The 7,346-nt window shown below is 35.9% G+C and overlaps 1 non-coding gene across 1 annotated transcript; it reads right to left on the reverse strand.

Annotated features, from left to right (window-relative positions):
* Nucleotides 1-1,051: 1,051 nt before the first annotated feature.
* Nucleotides 1,052-1,123, reverse strand: TRNAS-AGA (transfer RNA serine (anticodon AGA)). The gene has a single exon. It is a non-coding gene; the product is annotated as a tRNA-Ser (tRNA).
* Between the last annotated feature and the right edge of the window lie 6,223 nt (nt 1,124-7,346).

The following is a 7,346-nucleotide window of genomic DNA, read 5'->3' on the forward strand; positions in this document are numbered from 1 at the left end:
AGTATTCAAGTGTGGATGTGAGATTGGACTATAAAGAAAGCTGAGTGCCGAAGAACTGATGCTTTTGAATTCCTGTGTTGGAGAGGATTCTTGAGAGTCCCTTAGACAGCAAGGAGATCCAACTAGTCCATCCTAAAGGAAATAAGTCTTGAATATTCATTGGAAGAACTGATGCTGAAGCTGAAACTCTAATACTTTGGCCACCTCACGCGAAGAGCTGACTCACTGGAAAAGACCCTAACACTAGGAAAGATTGAAGGTTGGAGAAGAAGGGGATGACAGAGGATGAGATCATTGGATGGCATCACCAACTCAATGGACATGAGTTTGAGCAAGCTCCGGGAGTTGGTGATGGACAGGGAAGTCTGGCGTTCTGCAGTCCATGGGCTCGCAAACAGTCTGACATGACTGAGCAACTGAACTGAACACTTGAATAAAACGGAGAACCATTATATGATTTGGGCGAAGAGAGCTAATGGGATGTTCCATTTCAAAAGGATCACCATGGCTGCTCTGCTGATGATAAGGGGCAAGGGTAGATACAGAGAGATCAGTTAAGAAGAGACTGTGATAGTCCATAAGAGAAACCATGAAGGCTTACAGCAGGCTGGTATCAGTAGAGACCGTAAAAATTGATCCAATGATTCTATTCTAAATATATTTAAGTGGTAATGCCAACAGGATTTGCTAACATAGTGAATATGGGGTATGAAAGAGAGAGGAAAAAAAAAGGATGATACCATGACACCAAGGTGTTTGACCTGAACACTGGGGAGGATGCCATTGCCTTCAACGGGGAGAGGACAAACTAAGACAGAGCAAGTTTCAGAGAAAAGATATGATTTGGGCAGGCTGAGTTTGAGTTAATAGATATCTATAAAAAAATATATATATATATATATATATATATAATGAAAAGTGAAAGCGAAGTCACTCAGTCGTGTCCGACTCTTTGCGACCTCATGGACTGTAGCCTACCAGGCTCCTCCCTCCATGAGATTCGCCAGGCCAGAGTACTGGAGTGGGTTGCCATTTCCTTTTCCAGGGGATCTTCCCAATCCAGGGATCAAACCTGGGTCTCCTGCATTCTAGGCAGACGCTTTAACCTCTGAGCCACCAGGGAAGCCCATATATATAATAGGTATCTATAAAAACTAGATACCATATGAAATAATGGTGAAAATCATATTTTATGCCTTGATTCTGGATATCACCATAGGATTGAGTGTTGACAGAGAATTGGAAAGGATCAAGGACTAAATACTGGATCACACCAGCATCCTACTCCTTGAAGAAAAGAAGAGGGATCAACAAAAAGGACAAATGGATTGATAAATGAGGTAGGAGGAAAACTGAAAGAGTATGAGGTCCTAGAAGTCAAGTGAAGAATGTGTCTTCAGGAAGAAGGAATGATCAACTAAGTTGATATTGAGTTGTGATCAGGTAGAGTAGATTTATAAAATATGGAACTCACTCATTAGAAGTAAAGATCAATTTCAAAGAGATCATTTCATAGCAAAATGTTATATGATTATGAGCTCTAGAGTTAAGGATTTAAATCCCTACTCTAATTGACCATCTTCAGCTGGTTGCTCTATAATTTCTGAAGCTGGTTTCCTAGATATCTACCTCCCAGACTTTCTGTAAAATTCAGTGAAATAATTTGTATTGAATCACCAGTTAGATGTTTGTGAAGTAATAGGTTCTTATCACTTTAAATATAACATGTAATATAAATAATACAACTATCAACAAGCTCAAATATTTTATTATATAATTGTTATATTGTTATAGTCATTATATGACTTTTGTTATTGCCATATTACTCACAATTAACTTATTCATTTGTTATATCAATTATGTAATAAATATCTTTAACACTTTACTCTTTGACAAGTATTGGCACCCAAGGAGACAAAGATGCACAAGACATGGAACTTATCACTCCTATAATTAAAGTATACCAATCTCTGCAATGTATACTTGACAGAGTTTATTTCTTCATTTCATGTGTGGAATTTGGGCAGTAGCTCTATCATAAATAAGTCATTCAAGCTCTCTGACCCTCAGAAAAATGGGGATACATTTTATCTATTTGCAAGGTGATTGGAAAGATCAACAAAGATACAGTAAATATTCTAACATCTATTACTGGATAGACATTCACTGTATAGGTCATATTAGTACTGTAAATTCTGTACATTCTGTCAAAGAGAATATAGACTATCTCGACATGAATAACTCATGGTTTTCACTTTTATTGAAAGTTGACATTTTTAAGATAATATAAACTGGCACCTTGATAAACAATATTTTATTTGTTTATAATTACTTATATTCTATCTCACAAAATATTTAAGGTAGTTCATGTAAAGTGATAAAAATATAAAATCAAGAATGTCGACATGCTGAACATATCTGTTATCATGACTATTTAATATTTTATTGTGCCTTTCGAATTTAATTCCAAGTTTCCTGGAAGTCAAAACTAAATGGAAATATCAGTTAAACAATTCTAGTTATCAACAGAGAAGAAGATTCCAGAGTCTCATAAAAAGAACATTTACTTAGCATTGAACTCAAAAGATATATCTTAGTAGAAACTTCATAGAGGATATATGGAGTGATACAGATTATAATCTTAATTGTTTTTGTAACAAATTTAGTATGAATTTTACAGAGATGTCTCTTGCAATATCTTTTGATTAAAAACTAAGTTCTAATGTAAAAAATAATTGGGTAATAATTCTGCAAAAAGTTGAACACCATCCAAATATGTAATAATCAGGCTGTATGATAATCTAAAAATGCAAAAATGCTCTCCAATTTCCTGTGTGCATCTTATCACCCCAATATAATATATGTTGTTTATTTATAATTACATGTATGCACATATATACACATATATATTCTACTATATATGTACCAATTTAGAATTTTTAGAGGAATAAATGATCTTTAAGTGATCAGTAATAAATACTGCTTCTCTTTTCAGACTTTCCAGGGGAGCTGGATAGCAGAGAAAGACCTGGGAACCTATGTTCCATATAGCTAGATGGGAACAGAGGGATATTCTTCAAGAACAAAGTTAACATGGTAAGCTTGACATTCCATTAGAAACATTATGACCTTCCCACAATTTTCACATTGATGGACATCAACATAGGTACTCTCACCACCATATGACCCTAATTCTGATGCTTTGCAGATAATACCAGAATTTTTCTCAGGAAGAATTTATGGTCAACTATCACATAAACAAATATACCTTTGAAATTCCAATGGTGAACTCTGTTAAAAATATATCTTTCCAATAATATAACACTATAATTTTCTTTATGTAAACCCAGATACTCATAAGGCCTCATGAACCTGGTTCACATTTGAAAGAGAACATCCACATCTTGCTTCTTGCAACTTTTATAGAAATTTCTGACATTCTCAGTTGTTATCTTTTTTGTTTGTTGTTGTTATCGCTGTTTTTAATTCCCCTTCCTTTTTTAAAAAAATTATTGGCCAATCCTGATTTTCCTTTAAGGATGTGTTTGATGCTATTGGGGAAATGTCAGAAATAATGAAGAAAAATCCTAACATGCTGTCCTACAGAAGTTCATCTTTTGAAACGAAAAACACTCATAATGAAAATGAGTTGACAGCTTACTTGATGATATTTACAGCTGGATGTGACGTCAATCGGAAGGATAGTACAGATCAATTTTAATGGCAAGCAGCTAAGCACGCTTATTGATCTGGCAGCTTGCTACTCTACAAATGGCAAAGATCATTAATATGCTAGCACCAGGAACATGGGAGAAGCATAAAACAACAAGCGACTTTGAGCCTTTAAAGAAGATAATTTAAGAGTGATGATTTGATGATCACAAGGGAAAGTGTGAATTCATAATTTAACCTCATTCACTACCTCTCAACTAAAAATTGATTACCACTCCTAGGAGTCATATTTCATTTGAGAGAAATTTAATATATTTCATAATTTCCTTTTTAAGCCTTTTGCTTTAAGGAATGCCATTTGCACCCCAGCTAATCCTAAAGTAGGCCTTTTTTCCCCTGAAGAACAGAATAATTCCTGCTAGAGCAGAAGGACCACATAGGTGAAACATGAATCAAAAGCTTATAAGAATATCATGCATCTCCCTTGTCTTCTTTCATATTTCCTTTCTATCCTATAAGGATGATAGCATTATTCCCTCCCTGGAATATGAAAGTGGCTAAGATCATGTCTTTAAAGTGCTGCTAGAAGATATTTATTTTAGGAACCAGTAAAAGCCAACAGTAGTACCCACTTAGTATTCAATATTACAAATATATATCACTTGAATGTCACCACTGCTATTGAGACTAAACTTTTCCTCATCTGGAGGAGATGTAAGCACTCTGTTGATCACTGAATAAACTTTTCATTCAGACATTTTGAAATGTATTTTAATATACCTAATGGAGTCTAACCAAGAGGATGTTAGGTGGGCTGTCTGTAATAATGAACTTCCTAACCTCTAGAGATGCAGTACATCTGCTCAGATCAAAATGTGTTGTTTATGAAGCACCCACACTCTGGAGACATATGTACAGTAACAATGTGAAAATAACAAGTTTCAAACTCTTAAAAAATAGTTCCCTGTCAGCCAATAAGGGAACATTAACCCTCACAATGTGGAATGAATCCTTCTGCAAATTTGCAAATGGTTCAAACCCTCCATAACAGTATCTGATATACAAAGACACTTACATGACCATTGTTAAAAGAAAAAATGATCAATTTCAAACCCACAGAGCTTTTGTTTTCCTGCATAAATCCAAATGGCCCATTAAGGTGAAAGTAAAGAAGAACCAAGTCACGAGCTCATGGTGGTTATTGAACTCTTATAATCAAGACTTCTCCCCCTCCTTTCTTAATGCTGACAGATAGATTAAAGTTAATTTTTGTGTGGTCTTATAACAAATCTTTTTTAAATTCATTTTCATCAAGATATATTATCTCAATACTTATTGTTAATACACAGTAATGACCTTTGTAAGAGATTTGAAGCTTCCTAGATATTTATAAATCTTAGTGCTAATCTCCAAATGTACAAAGGCAGTCCCAAATTGTGTACTTATAATACTGCCATTGCACTCTTATTTCAAGAATAAGAGAATACTTTCCCCTACTTATTTTTCTATCACTTTATTAAGATTATTGCTTCATTTTATGAAAAATTTTGTATAAAGTAAACTAAAGCATTTTTTTGTTGAAAGTACATATCCTATTAACATTTTCTTGGTGAGTAGGGATGGGAAAAGAATTTCTAAAATACAACATGTAACTTATTTCTAGAGGCTTCCCAGGTGGCACAGTGGCAAAGAATCCACCTGCCAGTGCAGGAGATGCAAGATGTGCAGGTTTGATCCCTGGGTCAAGAAGATCCTCTGGAGCAGGAAATGCAACCCACTCCAGACTGGCAGGGTATAGTCCATGGGGGTCACAAAGAGTTGGACATGACTAGAGCAACTGAGCACACACACAACTTATTTTTAGCATCCTTTGCTATGAAATAAGTCATTATTGGGATTTACTCACCCAGGGACAGGGGAGCCTGGTGGGCTGCTGTCTATGGGGTCGCACAGAGTCGGACACGACTGAAGTGACTTAGCAGCAGCAGCAGCAACATTTATATTGCTTAGTGTTAGCTGCTCAGTTGTGGGTGAGTGGCTGATTCTTTGTGACCCCATGAACTGTAGCCCACCAGGTTCCTCTGTCCATAGGATTCTCCAGGCAAGAATACTAGAGTGGGTTGCCATTCCCTTCTCCAGGGGATCTTCCCTGTCGAGCTATTAAACCCAGTTCTCCCTTACTGCAGGCAGATTCTTTACCACTGAACCACCAAGGAAGCCCTGTATTGCTTAAGAACACTTCAAAATTCAATCACTCATCAAAAATAATTCATTGAGCAGTTAATAAACAAGTTTACTCTAACAAAATATCAGAATATGAAATGCATGTTTCGTATGCTAAATAGGAAAGGTGTTAAAATTACTAAAGACATTAAAAATAATATTAAAAGAAAGTGAAAGTTTTAGTTGCCTAGTTTTGTCCATCTCTTTGCAATCCCATGAACTGTAGCCCACCATACTCCTCTGTCCAATGAATTCTCTAGGCAAGAGTACTAAAATGCATAGCCATTCCCTTCTCCAGTGGATCTTGCCTACCTAAGGATCAAACCTGGGTCTCTTGCATTGCAGACAGATTATTTATCACTGAGTCATCAGGGAAATCCCTAAAAATAATATTAATTTAACGTTAAACATTTTGAATTTATAACTTTTTAAAAAAATACTAAAAGTGTTAGAAAAGAATGTCAAATAAAGTAAATACTGTTGGTACCCTGCCCAGATCTCCTTCACTGGGTAAGCGTGAGATGTTCTGAGTGCTAGAGAAATGCCTTTGACCTAAGGAGAGCCACTTCACCTGGAAAATCTCACACACAAATACACACACACACACATACACACACAGGATAAGGTGGTATGAGCAGCTTCCTGCCAATGATTGACTCGCAAAAATGTACATAAAGTCAGCTCTTTACCTCATTGTGAGAGACCAAATCTAAGGTACAATTTATGCTTCAGAACTTCTCCCTTTTCTCCCAAGAGCATCCACTCAATAAACAACATGTACCCAAGCTCTGCTTCTAGAGAACATGAGCAAGATATTAATTAAGTACTAGATTACCAAACACAAGAAAAACACATAATTCTGAGGCCCTTCCTTAATAAAATCTTAGCAACAGTTTTGTTTTGTTTTTAACAGGCAGTTTTGGGAGAATGTTGGTGCAACAAAATAAAACCTTGACAAGTGATTGAATAGTTTAATATATCAGAATTCAAATTTCTAGCTCTAGAAGTTTAAATTTGCTGTGAGTTCTTGCCTTGATACCTAGACCCTTACCACCCCCTAATACTAATATTCCAGCAGTGATTTTGCTGAGGTTTATTTCTGAAGCCAGCCCATACATATCATTCATCTTCTCTCTGCACTCAGCCTCTCTGCCACTCTAGTCAATATTTTGCGTTATTAAATCTATCATTTCTAGGGCAAAACCTTGAGAAGTATCTTACACAGTAGGAACTAGATATCTGTTAAGTTTATTTATTTGGCTATACAAATTAATTATTAAGATCTAAGGGAAAGCAGGTAAAGTTACTGAAAGGTTCAGCTGTACATTTAGAGAGAAAGAATGGGAAATCACACATTCCCACATGGGTTCTAAGACAAGAGACAGAGATCCATCCTAATCATTGTCACTGGTTATAGAGAGGAACAGAGACAAGAGAGGATGCCAGCGTTA

Source organism: Bos mutus, chromosome 10 (genome assembly GCF_027580195.1).
Source record: "Bos mutus isolate GX-2022 chromosome 10, NWIPB_WYAK_1.1, whole genome shotgun sequence".
NCBI classification, from domain to species: Eukaryota; Metazoa; Chordata; class Mammalia; order Artiodactyla; family Bovidae; genus Bos; species Bos mutus.